Genomic DNA, 12317 nt, shown 5'->3' with positions numbered 1-12317 from the left:
TTCAGAATGCAGAAACGCAAGACGCGTCATGAACTCATCTACAAAGCTTGCTCACGCTTCTCTTAAAACCAGTTACCACCATGAGAAATATAATGAAGACACGATACTGGTCATGGAACTATATGCTACTGTAACCTAAAGCACCTGTGCACCAGACTGACCACTTATACACCAGGCCTAAGTAGGCCTCAAGCAAGAGCTCCCGTGGACATTAACAAAACAAGAGTCAGGTTGCTGATCCTGCAGAATGAGCCCGGCGAAGCAACCAGCCAAGGTCGCAATGTTGCAAACCCACATTCCAAGAGCAAATCATCAAGGGCACGATGTTGCAACCTCGCACTCCGCGCACCAACGTTAAAGTCACACCTGCAAATTAAACCAGACACACAGTGGAAAAACAATATTAATTGTGCAGAATTCTGCCTCAAACACGGTCCCTCCTCACGTGACCAAGCCGAACCTGACGAGATGCCAAGCCCAGGAGAAAAGAGGCATCTGGATCCCTCGCTACGAGACATAGGCAGATACACTTGAAAGGCTCAATGGACATTTGCGACAGTGGGAGCGGTCAGCCTCCAACTATGAATAAATCCTCACATTGTCTGCACGTACCCATAGTGAAACATTGTTGCAAATTGCAGGTACACCGAGAGCTGGGAACAGCGGTGGTCCCAGGCTGGGAAGCTCACGGGCGCACCAATCAGAACATGGGGCTCTTATGACTGACGCCAGTAATATTAACCAATCCTTAGGAGTCTTCATGTAACAATTCTCATGTATCTAATTGTAGGGACAACCCAGATATATCACCTGACTAACCCTCGACCACTCATATTATTCTCTATACGTGTGCTATACTAACCCTACCACTCGAGCAACCAATTAAGAGTGGCGATAGGTTTTTTGTTAACTTTCTAAAGTGACGCAAGTAGCGCGTCATAATACAGTAAAAAGGGCCTGCGAGCCCCACGATTGTGTGTGTGTCAGGACGGACGCGTACGATCCTTGACCCATCCCTGCCGTTTTTGTATAATAAACAGCAGAGTCACCTTGCTTCTTGCATGTGTCTCATACTCTATCTCATCTGGGATATACGGGAGGAGTTGGGGCCTCCCTGCCCGGAGGTCTGCGGACGGCCCGGCCGACCCCGGCAGAATTTCCCCCCGACACTATGCTTCCCAGAATGTCTGGCCCACTGCTTCATCTCCACCCTTGCAGGACAAGGTTGGGTGGAGGATAGGCAACACCTGTGGCTGCAGGTGCAGCAATCAGCACACCTGAGTCATGTGCTCGTTAAGCATCTTTAAAAGCCACAGTTTGCTTCAGTCCAGCGATGGTCATTGATGCAGTGTTCCTGTTTGTGACTGGTCCCTTGTTCCTGGTTCTTAGCTTTGTGCCTAGTTCCTAGTTTCTATTCTTTGTTCCTTAACCCTGGATTTCGAATGTATGTGCTTAATTGATTTCTGCTTCCTAGATTCCCTTTCTGTATTCCTCTGTTTACAGGCAGCTTTTCTCAGTGCTTTCCCTTTTGGTGCAGCCCAGTTTGCATGTGTTCTATTTTTCTTTGACTTTGTCCTTTGTTGCTGTAAACCTTGATGCTTTAGTCTTTCCGCTTTATAGATTTAGCTTCCTGCCTTTTTCCTTGGATGGGTAGGGGAAGTTTACCTTTGTAATTTCGTTTTCCCTGCTCCTGCTCCTTTACTTTCTCTTGGAATCCATTCCATGTCTTCCCTTGTACTTCTGCATTTATTTCCCATTGATTATTAGGTGTGGTGTGCTGTTGTAGCTAGCTCCTGAATGAATGGCTATGTTTTCCTCACTATTCTGTAATCACTATTCCTACTTGCCCCTTGTCTTGAGTCTTATGTATTTAGTTATCCTCCCATTGCTGTTATAGCCTTTCTGGGTCCCTGTTTGATCAACAGGGTTCGTGGGTTTGCTCACATTCAAGTGGTATTTCTCGTCCTCATGAGTACTGTTTTTCAGTTCTCTTATTCAATACCATCAAGAGTGTTGGCTCACAGATCCTGTCTTTGCTTGCCCTCTACGTGGGCTTAGCGCTGTCAGTACCTGTAACAACAATTGTGGGTAAGGAGCTTGCCGACTTTCCTTGCAGTCATAAGGAATTTCTAAGTGCTTACCCCACATCCCTTTTCATATATTTGTATTGTTGTCACACTCTATTTGCACTCTATTTTCACTTGGTTTTAATCATCCTGCCAACACCCTCAGCAACCATAAGGGCAGTGCTAGCCCATTGTGATTTTGTGCCTAGCATGTTGTATTGCCTACTATGAAACTGTACTCCCAACATATTATACACCCAATGTTGTATTGCATACTATGAACCTGTACTCCCAGCAGATTATACACCCAATGCTTTTAGCCCATGGTGAAGTGTGTGCCTAGCATGTTGTACTGCCCATTGTGAACTTGTACTCCTAGAATCTCATACACCCAATGCCTTAGCCCATTGTGAATTGTATGCCCTGCATTTTGTACTGCCCATTGTGAACTTGCACTCCTAGCATATCATAGACCCAATGCTCTTAGTCCTCGGTGACTCTGTGTTCTCTGGCGTCGTGCAGGTGAGGGAAGCCCATTTCAGACCCTCCTGGGCCTCATGGTGTAATTGGCAATGTGCTTTTGTATTACAATTTTAGCGCTCCCAGCGCAGTTGCTTCTGCCTTTCCCTCCCCAGCATCCATTCCCTTGTTAACCTGTTCCCTCCCGCCCTCCTCCCCTGATTGGAGGCTGCACCATTGCGCTTGAGCCTACCTTCCCTGCCGTGTCCCACACTCGCCATTCTGGCGTCGTGCAGGTGAGGGAAGCCCATTTCAGACCCTCCTGGGCCTCGTAGTGTAATTGGCATTGTGCTTTTGTGTTACACTTTTTTAGGCTCCAGCGCTGTTGCTTCTGCCTTCCCTCCCTTCCCCTCCCCAGCATCCATTCCCTTGTTAACCTCTTCCCTCCCACCCTCCTCCCCTGATTGGAGGCTGCACCATTGCGCTTGAGCCTACCTTCCCTGCCGTGTACCACACTCGCCATTCTGGCTTCGTGCAGGTGAGGGAAGCCCATTTCAGACCGGCCTGGGCCTCGTAGCGTAATTGGCATTGTGCTTTTGTATTACATATTTAGTGCTCCCAGCGCTGTTGCCTCTGCCTTTCCCTCCCCAGCATCCATTCCCTTGTTAACCTGTTCCCTCCCGCCAAGCATCCATTCCCTTGTTAACCTGTTTCCTCCCTGATTGGAGGCTGCACCGTTGCGCTTGAGCCTACCTTCCCTGCCGTGTCCCACACTCGCCATTCTGGCGTTGTGCAGGAGAGGGAAGACCATTTCAGACCCTCCTGGGCCTCGTAGTGTAATTGGCAATGTGCTTTTGTATTACAATTTTAGCGCTCCCAGCGCAGTTGCTTCTGCCTTTCCCTCCCCAGCATCAATTCCCTTGTTAACCTGTTCCCTCCCGCCCTCCTCCCCTGATTGGAGGCTGCACCATTGCGCTTGAGCCTACCTTCCCTGCCGTGTCCCACACTCGCCATTCTGGCGTCGTGCAGGTGAGGGAAGCCCATTTCAGACTCTCCTGGGCCTCGTAGTGTAATTGGCATTGTGCTTTTGTGTTATACTTTTTTAGGCTCCAGCGCTGTTGCTTCTGCCTTCCCTCCCTTCCCTCCCCAGCATCCATTCCCTTGTTAACCTGTTCCCTCCCACCCTCCTCCCCTGATTGGAGGCTGCACCTTTGCGCTTGAGCCTACCTTCCCTGCCGTGTACCACACTCGCCATTCTGGCGTCGTGCAGGTGAGGGAAGCCCATTTCAGACCGGCCTGGGCCTCGTAGCGTAATTGGCATTGTGCTTTTGTATTACATATTTAGTGCTCCCAGCGCTGTTGCCTCTGCCTTTCCCTCCCCAGCATCCATTCCCTTGTTAACCTTTTCCCTCCCGCCAAACATCCATTACCTTGTTAACCTGTTTCCTCCCTGATTGAAGGCTGCACCGTTGCGCTTGAGCCTACCTTCCCTGCCGTGACCCACACTCGCCATTCTGGCGTCATGCAGGTGAGGGAAGCCCATTTCAGACCCTCGTGGGCCTCGTAGTGTAATTGGCATTGTGCTTTTGTATTACATGTTTAGTGCCCCCAGCGCTGTTGCCTCTGTCTTTCCCTCCCCAGCATCCATTCCATTGTTAACCTGTTCCCTCCCTGATTGGAGGCTGCACCGTTGCGCTTGAGCCTACCTTCCCTGTCGTGTCCCACACTCGCCATTCTGGCATCGTGCAGGTGAGGGAAGCCCATTTCAGACCCTCCTGGGCCTCTTAGTGTAATTGGCATTGTGCTTTTGTATTACAATTTTAGCTTCCCAGCGCTGTTGCTTCTGCCTTTCCCTCCCCTCCCCAGCATCCATTCCCTTGTTAACCTGTTCCCTCCCGCCCTCCTCCCCTGATTGTAGGCTGCGCCGTTGCGCTTGAGCCTACCTTCCCTGCCGTGTCCCACACTCGCCATTCTGGTGTCGTGCAGGTGAGGGAAGCCCATTTCAGACCCTCTTGGGCCTCGAAGTGTAATTGGCATTGTGCTTTTGTTTTACACTTTTTTACGCTCCCAGCGCTGTTGCTTCTGCCTTTCCCTCCCCTCCCCAGCATCCTTTCCCTTGTTAACCTGTTCCCTCCCGCCCAACATCCATTCCCTTGTTAACCTGTTCCCTCCCGCCCTCCTCCCCTGATTGGAGGTTGCACCTTTGCGCTTAAGCCTACCTTCCCTTCCGTGTCCCACACTCGCCATTCTGGCGTCGTGCAGGTGAGGGAAGCCCATTTCAGACCCCCCCTGGGCCTCGTAGTGTAATTGGCATTGTGCTTTTGTATCACAATTTTAGCGCTCCCAGCGCTGCTGCCTCTGCCTTTCCCTCCCAGCATCCATTCCCTTGTTAACCTGTTCCCTCCTGCCCAACATCCATTCCCTTTTTAACCTGTTCCCTCCTGCCCTCCTCCCCTAATTGGAGGCTGCACCGTTGCGCTTGAGCCTACCTTCCCTGCCGTGTCCCACACTCGCCATTCTGGCGTCGTGCAGGTGAGGGAAGCCCATGGAACGGGTGAAGTATGTGGATGGAACGGGTGAAATATGTGGATGGAACCGGTGAACTGATGTAGAATGGGTGAAGTGGGTGGAATGGGTGAAGTGGGTGGAATGGGTGGAACGGGTGGAATGTGTGGAACGGGTGAAGTAGGTGAATGAACGGTGGATGTGCTTGAAACCAGCGAAGTGGGCGGAACTAGTGAAGTGGATGGAATTCGTTAAGTGAATGGAACGTGTGAAGATGGTATGTGGATGGATGATGCATGGAATAAGGATAACATGGGTAGAACGAATGAAAGGAGCAGTGCGAAGATGACGTATGTGTGTGGATGATGCATGGAGAAAGGATAACGTGGGTAGAACGAATTAAAGGAGTAGTGCATAAATTGGTGGAGTGCATGGAACGGAGGGGAGTGCATGGAACGGAGGGGAGTGCATGGAACGGAGGGGAGTGCATGGAACGGATGGGAGTGCACAGAATGGCGTGACGTGCATGGAATGGTTTTGGAGTGCATGCAACGTCTGAAAGAGCATTGAAAGGAACAGTCTGAGTGCTTGAAACGGTCGTAATGCACGGAACAGTCGGGAATACATGGAACGGATGAAGTTCATGGAACTATTGGAGTGGGCACGATCTCAAGCACCTACAGTAAACCACCATATTCACATCTCCACGCTTACTCTCTTCTTTACACCACCACTCAAATAGAACACAGCGATACTATGACACCATTCGGTATAGCTGTTCTCATACCAACATCTGCCTCAGACTCCCCATCACTCTGACTAAACACTGCTGGTTACACACCCCCCCAGCCAGGCGTTCTCCTCGGGCCTAACGCAGCCACAATCGGTCTGGATAAATCCTGCCAGAACGAACACATACTATTGACCTCTCAACCACCACACCTACCGCTAAGAAGCAGCTATTACACGAATGCCACACCAGCTGCACACATATCCGGTGCTCACACGCACCTTGATTCTCTCTACTCTCTCTACTGACTTGAACTTCGGTTCCGAAGGGCATTCAAACTACCAGCGCCTTCAGACCATACCAATGGTACATAAGGCGCTATATAAATGGAAAGTAACAAAACATAACATATATGAGTCTTGGTGCCTGTGTGCACGTTGTTTGATTCAAGGCTATTTTCTGTGTGATTTTGTGCACATTTCCCTTGCCATATTTGCGGCCTTTGTCCTCTCTTGACAGAATGACCAGCCCAATATTCTCATTGAATATGGCAAGTTTAAGAAAGAAAGGCAGCAAGGCCTCTAACAAGTTTGTACAGAAAGCTTCCCCTACATTTACCTGTGACAATCAAATCACTAGTCCTGACATAAATGAACTCCTTGTCACGAATGGGCATTTACGTGCAGAGTATTTTTCCCACAGAATGGCCCATCTTACATTGCCTGATCCTAGTTCTGTCTTTTATTCTGATCCAGATTCTATGTCAGCACAAGCCTTAGCAGCAGAAAACAGCACACTGTTAAACTTATTACACAAGAGTACCTCTGTTGTTGAACCCCATGATTCCAGTTGTGCTTCACTTCAGATTGAACCGTTTCATGATATAAACATAAAGAATGGAGGGGTTCCTTGCATAACTTCTGTTTTCTACCCTCAGTCTATAGCATACTCCTCTACACAAGTACATACTGTAGTCCCTAATGCCAAGAGGTCTGATATCAATAGTTTGCTTAAGGGAAACACAGACCAAGTTGGTAAGAGAAAGTATAAATCACAGAACCTGCAAGCAGTAGATGACAATGTACAATCGGTGCACATCCAGATTGCTAGTGCAGGATCCAGCCCTGATGCCACCATGCCTCCCCCTGTGCCTATTGATAGCGATGCATAGTTAATGCAGGGTATGCTAAAAGCTAAGCTTTAGGAGTTAAGACAAGAATTCATTTCTTTACAAGAGGAGAATAAAACCTTACAGTCTTTACTGAATACACCTCAAACTTTATCCATTGATGTTGATGAAGTGAATACTGTTCAGTCCCTGAGTGCAGAGACTTTAGTAAACCATGATACTTGTCAATATGTAAGATCTATCAGGAGTGAAAATCTTTCTTCTAGCACAGCGCTTAATCAGGGCACAGGTTTTGACAATTGCCCTGCCGTTTGTCAGGGATTGATTTTGATTTTGATTTTGATTCATTTCTTACGCACACCAAGCAAGCAATTGCATTCGGGCGCAGATGTTAACTATATGCTATATGTTTAGCTGTGGAGGCTTAGGGTCACCATGGTTACTTAAGTTCATTTGAATAGGAATGTTTTTAATTCCTTTCTGAATGTTGCCAGTGTAGTGCATGAACGAATGCCAAAAGGCAGCTGATTCCACAGCTTGGGGCAGAACACGGAGAACCTCCTGTCTCCTTTAGAGGTGTATTTTGTCCGAGGAATACATAGCAGGAGTTTGTCTCCTGAACGGAGGTCTCTGGTAGGGTAATACTGGTGGATTCTCTCGTGTTCAGCTATCTGGGTGCGAGTTTGTGGTAACATTTATAAACCAGACACGCCACCTTGAATTTAATACGGTCCTCCACCATCAGCCAGTGGAATGCTTTCCGAGATGTAAAAATGTGATCTCTTTTGCCCAGGTGGGCAGTTAACCTCACTGCCGCATTCTGGGCCTTTTGTAGTCTTGACATTTGTTTCATAGGAATCCCTGTCATGAGACTGTTAAAATAGTCAAGATGGGCATTTATCAAGGCTCCCACCACCACTGGCTGATCTTGGGGTGTTAAAAGAGGAAGTACTTTCCTAAGCAAGCGCAGGGCGTAATATACTGCTTTTATTTTTGCCCCAACTTTTGCTTCACTGGCCAAGTTTTCTTGCCAGATGCAACCAAGATTTTTTACTTTCCTAGAGAACGGGATGTTTTCACCTAAGATCTGTGGAGTTATGTGGGTTCCTTCCTCTCTGTTTTTGTTCTCTGATCTGAACAGGATTACCTCCGTTTTGGCTGCATTGAGCCGTAACTGGTTGCAAGCCATCCATTTTTTTGACATCTTGCATACACCGGTCTATCCTTTCAAATGCCTCTGGCAGATTATCTGTCTCCACATAGATCTGCGTATCGTCGGCATAAGAGTGGAAACGTAGCCCTTGTTTCCTCAGGATGTCAAACAATGGTCGAATATATAGGTTGAAAATCAGAGGTGAAAGCGCTGAGCCTTGGGGGACTCCACATCTCAGTTGTATTAACTCTGAGAGGAAGGCTCCCAGGGCCACCTGTTGAGTTCTGTCTTGTAGGAAGGAATCAAACCAATCCACCACAACTTTAGCTGCTCTGTCTATACTTCCAATCCGTTGGAGTATAATTTTGTGGTTGATTGTGTCGAATGCTGCCGACAGATCGAGCATCAACAGTATTGTGTTGCTTCCTCTGTCCGCAGATTCTAGTAGGTCATCCTGGACTGCCAGTATGGCAGTCTCTGTCCCATGATTAGGGCGAAATCCTGATTGGTGTTCGTCCAAGATGTCTCTATTGTCGACGAACTGCTGGAATTGGTTACAAACAATTTTTTCAAGACTTTTAGTAGGCCAGCATAGATTAGCCACAGGACAGTAATTTTTTAGTATCATGGGGACCAACTTGGGCTTTTTTAATAGCGGTTTTACCACTGCTCGCTTAAGTGAGCAAGGAACATAGCCCTCTGATAGGGATTTATTTACAAAAATTGTTAAAAAAGGGGTGAGGTTGGCTGCTAAACGAATAGCAGTACATGCTGGTATAGGAAAAGCCTAGTCCTTAGTGGGTTTTAACTTGAGTATTAAAGCTGCTATATCTTCCTTCTCAATAGGTTGGAAGCAAAAGTTCTCCTCGGTTTCCTGGCTTTCTACTACTTCTCCCTCTTCTCCAGTTTCTCCCCATTCTTCCGCAGTTATCAATTCAGTGATGCTTTTCTGAATGTCAATGATTTATTTTTCAAAGAAATCATTGAACTTATTGATTGCAGTTAGCTGAAGATTTACAAGCCACTCCTTTACCTAAGATTTCCAGTGTAGCAGCTTGTCATAACCCTGAGCTTGCACACATACAAGCTTCTGATTTCCAAACACAATCCACAATGGTGGCATACACAGAATCTGTCACTACAGTAGGCTTGGACTCTGCTCTTGATCCAGCTGCTGAGACTGAAGTAGATGTTCAAGCTGATGTGGAAAACAATGCTACCTCTGTGTTCACTCTTCCTTTGCCAATTTTGGTCACAACAAACAGTCAGAGACAGTACAGATTTCATGTTCTGATAGACTCATTCCACAGTATACAGAACCAAAAACCTTGCAAGCGATTCTTGAACTGTTGATTGTTAATCTGCCACTTTCAGAAGCTAGGACAGATGAATGGACAATTGACGAAATCCTGATTAACAGAGTTTTTATTATGGTGATTCCTCTGGTTGATTTTGATTTCTACATTCTACAAAGGGAGAGACTGTGTCATCCACTAAGGAAAGGGACTGCAAGGGTACAGCTCAGTCTTTGGTTACTGGTGCCAAGGAGTCTACTGCCCTAAAGGTGACTTCCATTCCTGAGCCACAAATGTGTCTGTCGTCTTCTGAGACTTCAGTCTGTCCTCCTACAACCATTGACTCTTCTATTATCCAGTCCATAGCTCTGCAGTCATCGTTGGCACAAGTGTCTTCAATCAAGGAACCACTGACATGTCTGTCATTCACTCAAGAGCCTCCACCATGCACGTGGTCAGTCCCAAAGACCTTGACATGTTTGTCTTCAGCTACCAAGATGGCTCCAGCTTGCACGCCTTCAGCCTCAAAGTTTCCTCTGGCATGCCTGTCTTCAGCTACAGTGACTCATCCAGCAGATCATCCTTCAGCCATAGAGCCTCCGGTAGTCCATCCTAAGTGCATGTCTTCAGTCCCAGAGCCTACTGCTGGTTTGGCTTCAGTTCATGAGACACCTGTATCCTGCTTAGCCCCGCTGCCAATATCAGAGGTATATCTGTCTACACCGTCAGATCCTGCTGCATTTTCTTCTACTCCAGAGATTGCTCCTGAATCCCAACCATTTATTACCGATGAACGTCCAGCCTGCCCTTCTTATGCTTCACCAGAATAACAGCCTTTTACACAAGACGATTCTCCCAACTGCTTGACCTTAGCATCAGAGCCTCCCGAATATGCGGCATCTGAGTTTGAGACTTTTGCCAGCTCTCACTTCAGAGACATCAAGCTGGACCACGGCTCGGGAGAGCCTTACAGGCAAGCCACTGGACTTGCCTGGAGTATTACGAGAGGGAGACGGACACCATCCGCCACGGCCCAGTCACCAAACAAGTAGCCGACCGGGATAGCGGGCTGGGCGGTTCGCATCCGGAGCACGGTTCGGTCAGCCGCTTGACAGCTCTTTTGGTGCCGGACCACACATGAACCAGATGGAGAGGACGGGCAGGGGCCCCCAGCAGCAGCACTTCCTCATTGGTCAGCAGCCCAGGGGTGGGGCGTTGTACGGAGGTTTCATGCAGCTACAGGTGCCTTGACACAATGGAATGGGAGCATTGCCCCAGGCGGGCCTGTCTGTGCCACAGTCCACCGTCCCCGTGAGTCAAGCTCAGCACTTTGTGTACTCTCAACCCCAGGGGCAACACCAGTCCTTAACACCGTCGGATTATGTGCAAGATAGGACTGCTTCTCAGCTCCAGGGACCTGTCCAGCAAACGGCTGTCAGCTTGCCCATGGACCAAGTGACGGGCCTGAACTACTCACCTGGGTGTGCACAGGGTGTGGTGCAGACCGGCATATTACCTGCAGGACTTGTGCAACAGAATTCCTCCAAGCAGCACTAGTTGGGTGCTAGTAGCCAAAGGAAGGGAATGACTGCTGCAGTTCAAAATGTGCCTGTTATTGCTCTTGCTGCGAGTGTGCCTGATGTACCAAGTACTACGTCTATCACTCCTATCAGTATGCCAAACGTCCCTGCTGTTGTATCCCACGTGCAACAAAGTGGCTACACAACTGTCACCAGGAGTACCAGCCTTGTACAACCCATTGGACTTCCAGGCCTCCAAGGCGTAGAACATGTGCAGTCAAACCTTAGTCACATTCAACCACAAGCCTTTTTCCAGATGGATGGCAGAATAAAATCCGAACCTCTACCTCAGCCGCCACCTTCTTTAATTGCTGAACATAAACATTTCCTGAAGCCTGCAATTTCCTCACCTCCCGCATGTCCGCACTCGGCAGAAAGGCTAACAGAGCTTCCACCATTGTCTAATGCATGTTGCACTAGCCTGCCTCCCTCCTCAAAGACTTATAAGTGTCCGCTCCCAGTGACTGAGTTTCCTGGGCCTTCCAACTCTGCTTCAGATCCTGCAAGTCCTTCATGCCTTTCTTCGACCCATGAGTATCTTCCTCACCAGAAGCCTGCCTATGACTCTTCTAGACTGCAGCCTGATTCTATTCATTCCAGTCCATCTGCCTTTGCTCACAGGCCGCCATTTCCCTCAGTGCCACCTCCAAAGAAAAAGCACTCCGATCATGGAAAGAAGATGTCTCGTGCGGGTGGCGGGCACCAGAAGACGGCCGTGGGAGGGGGTATACTGTCACAACTCGCTCCCTTTGCTCCTGTTCCCACCACTTGGGGGCATGATTTGGGGTTTATTCCCTACTGGACTTTTCCTCTGAACCTTATGCTACAGTGCTGTGATGAATTGGGAGCGCTAAATCCCTATTTTCCAAGCTACTTCCCTTCCGGATCCATTCCAGGTTTTTGGCAGCCAGCATGCTTCTTTAATCAAATGACTATGCTTCCCAGAATGTCTGCCCCACTGCTTCATCTCCACCCTTGCAGGACAAGGTTGGGTGGAGGATAGGCAACACCTGTGGCTGCAGGTGCAGCAATCAGCACACCTGAGGCATGTGCTCGTTAAGCAGCTTTAAAAGACTCAGTTTGCTTCAGTCCAGCGATGGTCATTGATGCAGTGTTCCTGTTTGTGACTGGTCCCTTGTTCCTGGTTCTTAGCTTTGTGCCTAGCTCCTAGTTTCTATTCTTTGTTCCTTAACCCTGGATTTCGAATTTATGTGCTTAATTGATTTCTGCTTCCTAGATTCCATTTCTGTATTCCTCTGTTTACAGGCAGCTTTTCTCAGTGCTTTCCCTTTTGGTGCAGCCCAGTTTGCATGTGTTCTATTTTTCTTTGACTTTGTCCTTTGCTGCTGTAAACCTTGATGCTTTAGTCTTTCCTCTTAGTAGATTTAGCTTCCTGCCCT

This window comes from Ambystoma mexicanum, chromosome 7p, assembly GCF_040938575.1.
Source record: "Ambystoma mexicanum isolate Mex_15411 chromosome 7p, UKY_AmexF1_1, whole genome shotgun sequence".
Classification (NCBI taxonomy): domain Eukaryota; kingdom Metazoa; phylum Chordata; class Amphibia; order Caudata; family Ambystomatidae; genus Ambystoma; species Ambystoma mexicanum.
Note: the sequence above shows the minus strand (reverse complement) of the source record.